At 40.3% G+C, this 13,237-nt stretch overlaps 1 pseudogene; it reads left to right on the top strand.

The window, feature by feature from the left end:
* LOC131401893 (centrosomal protein kizuna-like) overlaps positions 1-10,608 on the top strand; it is a 67,586-nt pseudogene extending 56,978 nt beyond the window's left edge.
* The last annotated feature ends 2,629 nt before the right edge of the window (positions 10,609-13,237 follow it).

The following is a 13,237-nucleotide window of genomic DNA, read 5'->3' as shown; positions in this document are numbered from 1 at the left end:
AAAAATATTGTTTTTAAAAATATTTAATTATGCCAATAAAATATAGCTTCCTGATCGAGATTACTCAATCTTTGAAAAGTTCAAGATTGCATGACTTGGAGAGTTAAAAATTCCCCTCCCATGGCTGAACAATGTTAAGTGGCAGGCACTATGGTTATAAATTTACATATAAAGTAATACCAGCAGGACTGTTCAGTTCAGTTTTGGAACATTCGTTAAAGTCCAGTTACAAGCCTGACATTTATTTTCAAGTGTAATTGTTGAATTACTCCGTAGAAATTAAGAATGTGATGTAAATTTTTTTTTTTAACTGAGGAAGATTCACCCTGAGCTAACATCTGTTGCCAATCTTCCTCTTGTTTTTGCTTGAGGAAGGCTAGCCCTAGGCTAACATCTGTGCCAGTCTTCCTCTATTTTGCATGTGGGTCGCCGCCACAGCATGGCTGACAAGTTGTATAGGTTGGTATCCAGGATCCGAGCCTGCGAACCCAGTCTGCCCAAGCGGAGCATGCCGAACTTAACCACTATGCCATAGGGCTGGCCCCTAAATATTTATTTTCTGAAGCAGCTCCAGGCAACTCATGTGAAGTAGGAGTTTCTCTTCTCTGTACATCAGCAGTCTCTGAGAGCACAGAGAAACCTTGGCAATAGATTTACAGGCCCACAACACTGGGGGAGTGGAGTTTATTGCAGAAAGTCTGGACATGAAAAGTGATTCTGGTCATGGATCCAACCTATGTATCTCAGGTTCACATTGACTTATGGCCTTTTAAAAAAATCCCAAATATAGATGAGTTTTCTGTATTTTCAGAATTGTGAAGGCACCCATATCCTAATATTTTCTTGTTTTCATTTGAGCAGATTACTAGACAAATGACTTCTGGATTTTCAGTGATAATATTTATCTTTAGAATTAATTTTAGAAATATATGTCACAATTTTTATTTTATTTTACAAAAATGACTATGTTTGCTGCATCAGCAACACATCTAGTAACAGTGTGGAAAAAAATTTGCATGGGTGTAGAAATATGTGAAAAGTAACAGCACTGGGAAACTCAGTGGACAGAAAATACTTTTCAAATTTAATTTTTAAATTTCTACATACTTCCTATAGGAATAGTAATTCCCCTTCCTTACTCAAAGATGCCCAGTTCTTTGTTGGTTCAAGGTTGTTTTTCTATTTGTAGTGATGGTATTGTTTGCATCTCCCTTTGTTACTCCTTTTCCGGGCCCAACTTTTCTTTCTTTCATTAGGGATTTCTGCACAAGCCAGAGGCAGATTCTCTGCCTGGAGACACCCCTAGAGGCTGGTGAACCCTGCCTCTCTCTGGTTCTTGTAATGAGTTGTTAAAAGCACTTGTTCATCAGATATTTTCTTTTTCTTTTTCTTTCTAGATTTAGAAGTATTTTAGCAGGTGTACATTTGCATATAAAAGAGAATAAAAGATAAGAAGTTGAGGCTTTTTCTTTCTTCCCTCCTCAACATCATCTCTCTCCTATCTCCCTTTATTCAGCATGTTTTCGCTTTCCTTCTCTGGCTGTTTCCGTTTTCTAGACACGAAATGCATATCAAAAAAAAAAAAAAAAAATCTCAGTGATTCTTCACCACTTTGTGGGAAGATAGATGATTGGATTTGGCTGGCTTATGTAACAAAGTAGGGAAAAACATATTTATCTCTTTGTGTCATCAGTCTGGAATTAATAGCCAAGGATGGATTTTAACCCCCTGGACTCCTTTATTTTATGTTTTAAATTGCAATATTTTCTACTTTTTAAATTAAATCTTGACACAGATTTGAGTGTATAATAGATGCTTGACTGAGAGATCCAGAACTGAAAGCTTGAGCATATATATATATTTGTTTCTGTGTGTACCAGAACAATCTAATTGACAATGATTGTATTCTTTAGAAATATTTGTTTTATCTAATTATACGCACTTCTCAATAATTTTCTGAGAGTTTGACATGACTAATGAGCGGAAATGTTTCTCTGGAGTTCTCAGTCACAGGCTGGAAAGTAAAGCCTTAAGGGGCTACCTAGTCCTCGAATTTGCAGACTAGGGTTTACTTGCAGTTGAGAAGACTCAAGTCTTTTCTCCTTGGAACTGGAGGAACTTGGCCCCCACTTGTCTATAGCAGGCTGATTTGAACCCTAGACTTGTTACTTTTGCTCTTTTGTTCATTCATTCTTTTCGTAACTATAAATCTGCAGGGCAATACAGTGCAGCTTTGAACTGCTTGATTCTTCACTATCCTTCTTCCTTCTAGGAAAGCCTGGGCCTGAGTTACCAGAAACTTCACGCCCGTAGCTTTGCCTCCTTGACTTATGAAGTTGGCGTCCTGGCCAAGACCTCTAGGCTTTTCCAGGAGGAGGTCTGAATTGTTCGAGTGCCCCTAGCAAGACGTAGACTCTTGCCTCCAAAGAGTCTGAAACCTGGTCTATTGGATACAAACAGCTACTTAAAAACCTCCACACAGCTGTTGCAGCCTGCCTTGATAGTGTGTTCCGGGTCTCTCAGCTCTGTCAACTAGGAAAGCTTTTGCTAACATCCAGCTTATATCCCTTGGCTGAAGTTTTTCTCTGAGTGTTCTTGTGCCACTTTTAGGGAACACAGAAAAAATTGCTCACCACCGTCTAGTTTCGAGGTTTCCAGTGTGTTCTGTTTGGCCTGTGCAGTGTTGTATTTTTTTTTTTAAGAAAGGCAGGAGTCTGGCAAGACTAGGCCCCCTTTCCCACCTGGCAGCAGTTGGCTGTAGCCGGAGAACAGCTGTCCCCCTGGCCAGGCATGTGCTCTCCAGCTGGCCAGACTCACTTCTCTGTGCTACCTGCTTGGCCCCAGAGCATCTGCATTTATAATCCTGCCTTGTCCAATCTATGCGATTTCTGTTCTTAAACCCTTCTTCCCTTGTTTCTACGCAGGCTATGTAGCCTTTATCCTCTCATTGTTATTTTTTAACCAAACCTTAATTTTGTTTTTCCTTTTTGGGTTGTTTCCCAGTCCTTCAAATGTTTTGTGCAGCTCTTCTGACTAAAACAGGGGTGACTGAGGGTGTGATACATGCCATGGGAGAATGACCACAGCTCTGAGCATCTGCTGCCCGACACAGACCTCCTGTTAGACAGCAGCACCTGCCGCCTGCTCCAACCCCTCTGGCTGGTTTGGTGTCTTGGTCCTGCCTCAGTTAGTGTTTCTTCCTCCAAGTGAATACACTTAATCCTTTCACCTTTTAAACTTCACTTTGCCCTTAAACCACACGAGGAAGCATGCATCGGGGATGGGAGCAGGCCATGTGCCCAGCAGTCCTCAGCTTGATTTTGCCAACCCTCTATTACTTAGGTCAGGGCGGCTATGTCCCAGATAAAAATTGTCCAGGTGAGCTTCACTGACTTTCCGCTTAGAGAAGGGCTACAGAAGGTTTAAAGATCAAATACCAGTAAGGAGCTATGGCTGGGAAGCGGGGTGGGCTCTGGGAGAACGAGACTGGAGAGACAAGCTACATCCCTCCAAAACTGTGTACGGTTGAAAGCAGACTCAGGGCAGCCTTGAAGGGAAAGGCCAGTTACAGAGTCCAAGTCCTTCAAGAAGCAAGGGAAGGGTAGATCCTACAATTCCTCACCCACAAGAAAAGAAACTTTGTAACTATGTATGGTGACTGATGTTAACTAACTGTGGTGATCATTTCACAATATGTACAAATATTGGATCATTATGTTGCATACCTGAAACTAATATAATGCTGTATGTCGATTATACTTCAATTAAAAAAAAAGAATAAGAGGAAGGAAGAGAAGGAAACCAGAATGGAAAGTGTGTGGAACATGGAAATGGCCTTTCTTTTCCAGAGTGGTAAAATGGTCCCTTGCTGCTAATGTGAATTCACTTCACATTCCTCCTTTGCTAGACTCAGACCAGTGATAATATCCGTACTGTCCTATATTTGGACAGAATACTTAATCCTCCCAAATGTGAAATTAACTCACAACTACTAGCTTTATATTTTTCACGAAAATCTTCTCCTAAAAATAAAAGGCACGTGTTTTCTGAGGAGCAGGAGAGCCAGCTCACTGGAGTCAGATGATTTACCTCACAACAATAGATGAGAGGAAAGCCTAACTCCAGCTTCCAGCTGCCAGGAGCCTTTGTTTACCAAGAAGCTACTCTTTTTTTCTTTTCCTATTCTTTTTTTTTTTAACTTTTATCTTTGCTCTCTTTTCCTTGACCAAGTCAGTATAATTGAGTGCAGAAATAGCATATGGTCATTATGATCTGGACTTGTATCCTAAAAGCTGAAAAACTTTTTGGTTGATCTTTATAGAATAAAAACAAAACAGAACATTTTTACCTCTTTTACAGTGATTCCTTACCTTTTTAGAATTCTTTGATTTTATTGATACTTCTCCTCTCCCAAAAGTACCTTACCACAAATCTGAAGTAATATAGGTAGTAGGACTGACAGGAGAGTGTTATGATGCTGTCCTAGGACAGTGGGACTAATCTACAGCAAGAAACACTTTCTGTCCTAGGCCAGTACCCAACACATATACAGAAGTTATGCAAAACAGTACTTTCCCCTTCTGCATGCATGACATCTGGTGTTTTCTTTATTAAATTTGTCAAAATACTAGTTCAGGTTTGCCCAACTAATATCACAATCCAGCAATGTTAAAAAGTGTTGCCTTAGGATTTATTATTTTCAGAGTTGAGTCCCTGATCTGTACATATTTTAACTATATAGCATTTAATATTTCAAAATATGATGCTCATTTTAAGTACTTATTTTTATCTTGATTGATTCTCAGTAGGGCAAGATAAGTTACATTTGTATTCGTCAGTGTGACGGTAGTTTTAATCCAGTAATAAGGGGCTCATGGTTAAGTTCTTAAATTGAACCAGCAAAAGCAGGAAAGCAGTGATTGCCAGCCTCCGGTGCTGACAGCAGGAGTCCTTTTGTTTGTGGCCACGTTGGAGATGTGGACATGGATGCTGTTTTGTTATGTCTGTGCTAAAACTCTATTTCTCCAGCCTCTGTTGCATCCAGGCATCCTTGAGCCTTGAGGTAATGGGAAAGTTGTGTCTCTCAGGTTCTTTACGTGATCATTATTTATTGTTTTTCCCAACAGTCTTCCCCACTTTAACTTACAGCAGACACTCTTAACAGTCCTGCAGGGTAAGGGTGTCCTGTGGGTGCCCAGGCTGCTGCTGACCCCTCTGGGGCACCTGGCTTTGCTCCCTGCAGATGCTCTTCTCTGTCCCTATGATGAGCCTGGTTAGATTTTCTCAGCGGGGGGGTCTCCCCAGCTCATCCTGCTGCCGCCTCCCCTTCCTGACCTTCCCGCCCCTCACTCAGCCCAGAGACCCCACACTCAAATGTGCAAGCCTGAGACCCAGGGCAGCGAGAGCTGCAGAGGAGCAGCTGAGCAACCAAGGCAGTCAGTTATGTGTCCTCTGATTCATTCCTGTAGCCGCTTCTGCAAGGCCTGGACTGGAGAGGAACCATTTTACTGTGAGTTGAACCTATCCACAGACCCACTCAAAATAATGACTAGAATTTGGCCACCTCAAATAAATTCATACAACTTGACTTCGAGTCTTGAAACCTGGGTTCAACTAAATTGTTTTTTGTTTGTTTGTTTTCAGAGTTTCTAAAAAGGGACAGTTCAAAAAACTAATTTGCATGCATTTGAAAAGTGTTAACATCGTAGGAGGAATTCAAGAACCTTGTTTCTAGGTAGTAGAAAATTCAGTGTTTCTGTGTATTTTTTTCACACCTAAAGCAGTTAATAACAATTTAGCAATATCATATATCCAATCAGTGTTCAGTCAGGAGCCAAGCAGATATCTTTTCAGTTGATGTTTTTTGATGAGTAGCCAAACTGTGCCATTGCATTGCATTTGTTCATATGTCTCTTAAGTAGCATCACCATATAATTTATTGTCTAAATTAGGAAACTTTTGATTAACAAAAGACAACTCTATTAATTATTATGCTGGGACAACAGGCAGAAACCTGAATTGTCATGGACAAATTCTACTTTTTATTTTAATTGTGGTAAAAAAATACATAACTTTAAATTTACCATCTTAACTGTTTTTAAGTGTGCAGCTCAGTAGTGTTAAGTATATTCACAGTGTTGTGCAACAGATCTCTAGAACTTTTTCATCTTGCAATACTGAAACGCTATACCCACTAAACACTAATACTCCCTCCCCCTTCTTCCCAGCCCTTAATAACCACCTTTCCACTTTCTGTTTCTATGATTTTGACCACTTTTGTTACTTCATGAGTGGAATCATACAGTACTTGGCCTCTTGTGACTGGCTTATTTCGCTTAGTATAAGGTCCTCAGGGTTCATCCACACTGTAGTATGTGACAGGATTTCCTTCTTTTTAAAGGCTGCATAATATTCCGTTGTATGTATATGCCACATTTTCTTTATCCATTCAACTATTGATGGACATTTGGGTTGCTTCCACCTCTTGGCCATTGTGGAAAATGCTGTGATGAACAAGGGTGTGCCAATAACTCTTTGAGATCCTGTTTTTAGTTCTTTTGGATATATACCCAGAGTGGATTGCTGGATCATATAGTAATTCTATTTTTAATTTGTTGAGGAAGCTCCATACTGTTTTCCCTAATAGCTACACCCACCAGCAGTGCACAAGAGTTCCGATTTGTCCACATCCTCCACAACGCTGATTTTCTGTTCTTTTGATAGTGGCCATCCTGATGGGTGTGAGGTGATATCTCATTGTGGTTTTGATTTACGTTTCCCTGGTGATTAGTGATTTTGAGCATCTTTTCATGTGCTTATTGACCATTTGTTTATGGAGAAATGTCTATTCAAGCACTTTGCCCATTTTTAATCGGGTTATTTGATTTTTGTTATTGTTGTCGAGTGGTAGAAGTTCCTTATATATTCTGGATATTAACCCCTTTTCAAATATATGATTTCAGTTATTTTCTCCCATTGTGTAGGTTGCCTTTTCACTCTGTTGATTGTTTCCTTTGACATGCAAAAGTTAAGTTTGAGATAGTCCTGTGTGTCTATTTTTAATTTTGTTGACTGTGCTTTTGGTGTCATATCCAAGAAATCGTTGCCAAAACCAATGTCCTGAAGCTTTTCTCCTATGTTTTCTTCTGGGAATTTAATAGTTTTCAGTCTTATGTTTAAGTCTTTAACCCTTTTTGAGTTGATTTTGTGTATGGTATAAGGTAAGGGTCCAACTTCATTCTTTTGCATGTGGATATCCAGTTATCTGTGCCTTTTTTTAAATCTGTAGAAACAAAAGCCTACCAGTTGCTGAAGTGGTCTACCCTTCAGGATAATACAAATCAAACTGAAGACAGGTTCCAAAAGGCAGATGCTTCTGCATCACAACTGTCAGGTAAGTGAGCAGATTCAGCACTCACAGCCAGTGTCTAGGTGACCCAAGGCAGCAGCTAGTGCTGTGCTCAGGGAAGGGTGGTCATTCTTTGAAAGTTTCTGGAGTTTGCTTTGTAATAAGCTATCACTGGATCAGAATCAGCCAGTACTTTTTCAGTCCTTAACAAACAAGAATTTGGAAGAGTCTTCCCTCCTGGATATGTGCCAGCCCTGGCATGGCGATGGTCCTTACAGGCCCTTGGATTATACCTGGCATGTCATGATAGTAACTTGTCGCTAAGTACCACAGGAGACACCCCAAATTCTTTCTTTTCCCACATCTTCCAGTTTCTTAATCATCAATGGGGAACATCATCCTGGGCTATTTTCCCTCACCAGAATGTTGGAAAACTTTGGGTTTTTTAAATGAAAAGACTGTAAATCCCAGTAAAGCTAAATTTTAAGCTTAAGTGTAGTTCCTTCAATCTAGGATTTTTGTTTTAATTGTAATTTTCTTTGTTTTCGTATACTTTATTGCATTTTTCTTATTTTCATTGGTTTTTATTTTATTACACCTTTTTTTAGTATGTCACTTCAGCTCCCTTTGTGAAAATAAATGGATTCATACAGAAGGAAGTACAGCTTAGTCACTTCCTTATCCTTACATAAACCACCATTCCATAATTTCACCCATCAGAATGAACAGTGATCTCTTAACATCACATAATTCCCAGGCCATATCCAGATTTCCCAATTGTCTCAAAGATGTCTATATCAGACAGGCATTTTTTCGAGGGACATATGGTGCATTAGACTTAGCTGTCTGTCTTCAGAGAGCTATTTCCTAGATAATATTAGTGTTAGAATTGGTTGCTGCAAAATTCTGTTATTTTGGTTGTTTTGAGGATTCAGTGAGCCACTGCAGGCGAAATGCCCAGCACAGGGCCTGTTAGAGAGCAGCCCTCGGCGACTGCTGGCCGCGGTGGTGCTGGGTGTTATGTGAACTCCACGAATGTGAGACATTGTAGTTGGCTGAGGTATGAAGCAGGGCCTCTGCCCCGATGGAGGGCTTCATCACTTTGGAAAGATGTAGCACTCGTGAGCCCTTAACCGTTTGCTTTTCACCACTTTCTTCACATTTGAGTCACAGAATTAGAATCCAGAGAGATTTAGAAAGTATTTATCCAACCCCCTCATTTTACAAAAGGAGGCGACAAGAGAGTAGCACCTCCCTCGGAGCCTTACAGCCAGTTAGCAGACACACGTGGTTGGAAGGTGACTCCACAAATCTGTGTTTGGTAAGTTTATTTTGTATGGATAGTTAATTGGACAAGTTCAGAGGATGAGTAAATTTGACATAAGTTGTAGTCCCTTGGATGTATATCAAAAATGTTGGGGGCCAGCCTCATGGCTTAGCAGTTAAGTGCGCGCGCTCCGCTACTGACGGCCTGGTTCACATCCCGGGCACATACCGACGCACAACTTCTCCAGCCATGCTGAGGCCGCATCCCACATACAGCAACTATGTATGCTGTAGAAGGATGCGCAACTATGACATACAACTATCTACTGGGGCTTTGGGGAAAAAAAAAAGGAGGAGGATTGGCAATAGATGTTAGCTCAGAGCTGGTTTTCCTCAGCAAAAAGAGGAGGATTAGCATGGATGTTAGCTCAGGGCTCATCTTCCTCACACACACACAAAAAAAATGGTACTATTAATATACTAATGATTAATGTATTTGTTTATTAATTTATTCATAAGTGAAGTGATACTTTATAGGTTGTATAATCAAGCACCCCTAGATTCAGTTCCCTCACTCCACACTCAAATTTACACTATGTGCTTTGCAAGATTCCACATTTTCCTGCGTTGGGATCATAAAAGTCCTTCTGGTGGTGTCAGCCGTCTCTGAGGTCAGATACGGCCTCTGGCGTTTAGTTTACGTGTGGTCACACAATACTTTTCACTCTCACTCTCACTCTCTCGCTCTCACTCTGATCCTGGGGACTTCTCTGAGCTCCAAAGAGAAGCAGGAGGCAGGCTGGCAGGGTGGAGGGAAATGGAAGCCACGTACCCCGTGGTTAGCGTACCCCTCTACTGCTGTTACAGGTAGTGGTGAGGATGGGCACCCTGAACTCAGGAGCCACCCCAAATCTGACTATTGAAGAAGCAGTGCATGTTTCAGTTACTTTCTGCATCAGATGTGTTAGGTCTCTGCCTCTGGACCTGTCACTAAGGAAAGCCACTGCCACCTTGCGCCTTCCTTTCCATGTCTGAAAAGGCCTTATGCTGTTAAGCACATGGAAGCCCTCTTCAGGCTGAGCACGGACACATTGTTAAGAGAATGGCTTGGCTGCAGAGGTTACATGCAGGCAAGCAGGTTACAGGATAGAAACTCAGCAAATGCCTTTTGCAGAGACACCCATGCACTCTCTATCCGTGATCTCAGGTGAATGCCAGTTAAGAATCAGACTTGAAGCAGAAACATCCAAGGCTGAAGTCACCCAGGGGGCAGAGGTCAAGGATTGCCCTGCACGCTGATAGCATCATGGGAACAGTCTGGTTCCCCTGGCTCCAGGAAAGAGGTGGATTGTGCATCTTCCCCATCAACTTTTTCAGGCTGGTTAAAGAGTGGCCTTGATGGTTTTCAATGGAGATTCAGTCTCTCCTGGGAGATGGAAAAACAGAGGATTTGGCAGAGGGCTTAAGGGTGGGTGGGGTGGGTAACTGTCATCCAGCGGTGTCAGTTATTTCTGAGACCTGGTTCCCAGCACCCATTATTTTGATGATCCCTTGCTGCCCATGTGTTATAACAAGGTGAATTATCCAGTGCATGGTGCTGTAGTAGAGACCCATGTGCTCACATGTGCATCGTGGTCATTTGGAATAGAGCTCTTCGAATGATTTTATTTTTTATTTTTTGTGGCTTCTAAGTATCACCGGAAAACACTCCACTTCCTTTCAGAGTTCTATCAACATGTTCCTTGCCTCAGAAGCTCCCTGCCTTCTGTGGCTTGAGCAGCATCTTCCCCTGTTGACATTTGTTTCACCAAAGTTATTGTGAGCCCTCTTCTTCACTCGTTGCTGCGTGGTGGCTGACACTCTCCATGTTTGTGCTTCTCACAGGTTTGAATATTGGCAGCGGTACATTCAAGACAAAGACAACTAACAAAATCGCTTCGGAAGCTAGTTTTTCATCTAGTGAAGGAAGTCGTTTGTCAAGGTAAAGTCGTGAAAGCCTGTCAAAATAGCGGCAACAAGATGAGAAATGTCGCTACGCAATGAGTTAAACTCCGGCCGCGTGTTCTTTTGTTTTGTGACTTGATGGAAGGTTATGGTTTGGGGTTTTGTTTATCTAAAATAACAGTTGAAACTTTAGTCTACCTTTGAAAATATTTGCACCAGAGCCAAGTATTGTTTTGCAGCTGTTGTTTCCTTGGTTTAAGACTCAATTGACACCTCAGTGAACCACGAATTAGCGTCTACAGCTGCTCGCAGTAGGGCTGCTTAGAGACCACACAATGGAGGGTGTCGGAAAAGGGCAGAGAGAAAAATGTCAGGCCTTAAAGGAAATAAAGTGGCCTGTTTCTTCTTTCTGAGGTGGCTGATACATATACTAGCAATTTCTGGTTATTTGTTTTTGTATTCCTGTTTATTACCAAGTATTTGGGCTAAATTATTCTTTCCTTTCCTGATACTTTCTTCCTTATTTTCCATAAAGGACAAAATGTATTTTTTCAGTTTTGTTAAACAGTAGCACTTCTTGTAAGTTTTTCAAGCAATGATAAGTGAGTTGTGTGCGAGATTTGTCATCAACATAAAATACTGATCAGGCAAGGGCACTGAGTCACTGGGGAAGAATTTATAGATGGGAATGGAAGCAGTCACCTGCTGAAATACCTCCCTTGTTGCTTTGGGCTAAATATCATTTAAAACAGCCCAAGTCTCCTTTAGTAATAGCATTTCTCATTAAAAAGATGTCCTTTAGATGACTGCATTCCATTTGAATTAGTTGCTTGCCCCTGATGCAATTTTAAAGCAGGAACTTTACATTTCTCATGTTCCTTAATTTTGATGATGAAGTTTAACTTATTTATTCATTTATTTAGTTGCTTCTGCTTTTGGTGTCAGATCTGAGTCCATTGCCAAATACAAGGTCATGAAGATTTATGCCTGTGTGTTCTTCTAAGTGTTTTACAGTTTTAGCTCTTAAATTTAAGTGTATGATCCATTTTGAGTAAACTTTTGCTTATGGGATAAGGTTAGGGTCTAACTTCATTCTTTTGCATATAGCTATTCAATTGTCACAGCACCATTGGCACCCTTGTGAAAAATCAGTTGACCATAGGTGTATAGGTTTATTTCTGGTCTTTCAGTTCTGTTCCATTGATCTGTATGTTTGTCCTTGTACTAGTACCACACTGTCTTGACAACTGTTGCTTTGTAGTAACTTTTGAAATTGGGAAGTATGAGTCTTACACTATTTATTCTTCTTTTTCAGAATTGTTTTGTTAGCTGTAGCTTGTTGCCTTAGAATTCCGTATGAATTTAGAATCAACTTCAGAGTATGAGTTTTGCATTTCTTTGGTTAATTTATTCCTGGTTTTGGATACTATTCTGAATGGAATTGTTTTCTTAATTTTACTTTTGGGTTTTTCAATGCAAATGTATAGAAATTAAATTGGGTTTTGTATATTGATCTTGTATCCTGCAACCTTGCTGAACTCATTTATTACTTCTAATAGTTTTTTGGTAGATTCCTTAGGATTTTCTATATACAGGATCACTTCATGCAAATAGAGATAGTTTTACCTCCTCCTTTCCGATATAGATGCCTTTTATTTCTTTTTCTTGCCTAATTGCCCTGGTTAGAACCTCCGCTACAATTTAGAATAGAAATGGCAAGAGTGGAAATCTTTGTCTTGTTCCTAATCTTAAAGGGAAACCATTCAGTATGTCACCATTAAGTATGATGTTAACTGGAGATTTTTTGTAGATGGCCTTTATATTGAGGAACTTCCCTTCTGTTCCTAGTTTATTGAGTTTTTTTTTAAATCATGAAACCGTGTTAGATTTTGTCAAATGCTTTTTCCTACATCTGCTGAGATGGTCTTGTGATTTTTTGTTTTTCATTCTATTTGTATGATGTATTACATTAATTATTTTTGGATGTTAAACCAACTTTGCATCCCTAGGATAAATCCCACTTGGTCATGGTGTATAATTCTTTTTATATATTGCTAGATTCAGTTTGCTAGTATTTTGTTGAGGACTTTTACATCCATGTTCGGAAGAGATATTAGTCTGCAGTTTTGTTTTCTTTTTTTTTTTGGTGAGGAAGCTTAGCCCTGAGCTAACATCCGTTGCCAATCTTCCTCTTCTTGCGGAGGAAGATTGGCCCTGGGGTAACATCCGTGCCCATCTTCCTCTATTTAATTTTTTTTATATGGCACACCGCCATAGCATGGCTTGACAAGCGGTACATCAGTCCATACCTGGGATCCAAACCTGTGAACCCTGGGCCGCCACAGTGGAGCGTGCAAACTTAATCTCTACGCCACCAGGCTGGCCCCTGTAGTTTTGCTTTCTTGTGACATCTTTGTCTGATTTTGGTATCGGGGTAATATTAGCCCCATAAAATTTGTTGGAAAGTGTTTCTTCCTCTTCTTTTTTTTTTGGAAGAATTGGTATTAATTCTTCCTTTAGTGTTTGGTAGATTTCAGCGGTGAAACCATTTAGGCCTGGGCTTTTCTTTGTGCATAGTTTGTGGATTACTGATTCAATCTCTTCACTTATTATAGGTTTATTCAGATTATCTTGAGTCATTTTTGTAGTTTGTGTTTTTCTAGTAATTTGTGTATTTCA

This window comes from Diceros bicornis, assembly GCF_020826845.1.
Source record: "Diceros bicornis minor isolate mBicDic1 chromosome 21 unlocalized genomic scaffold, mDicBic1.mat.cur SUPER_21_unloc_1, whole genome shotgun sequence".
In the NCBI taxonomy this organism is placed as follows: Eukaryota; Metazoa; Chordata; class Mammalia; order Perissodactyla; family Rhinocerotidae; genus Diceros; species Diceros bicornis.
The sequence above is the reverse complement of the archived record's forward strand: the minus strand, read 5'-3'. Positions and strand labels throughout refer to the sequence as shown.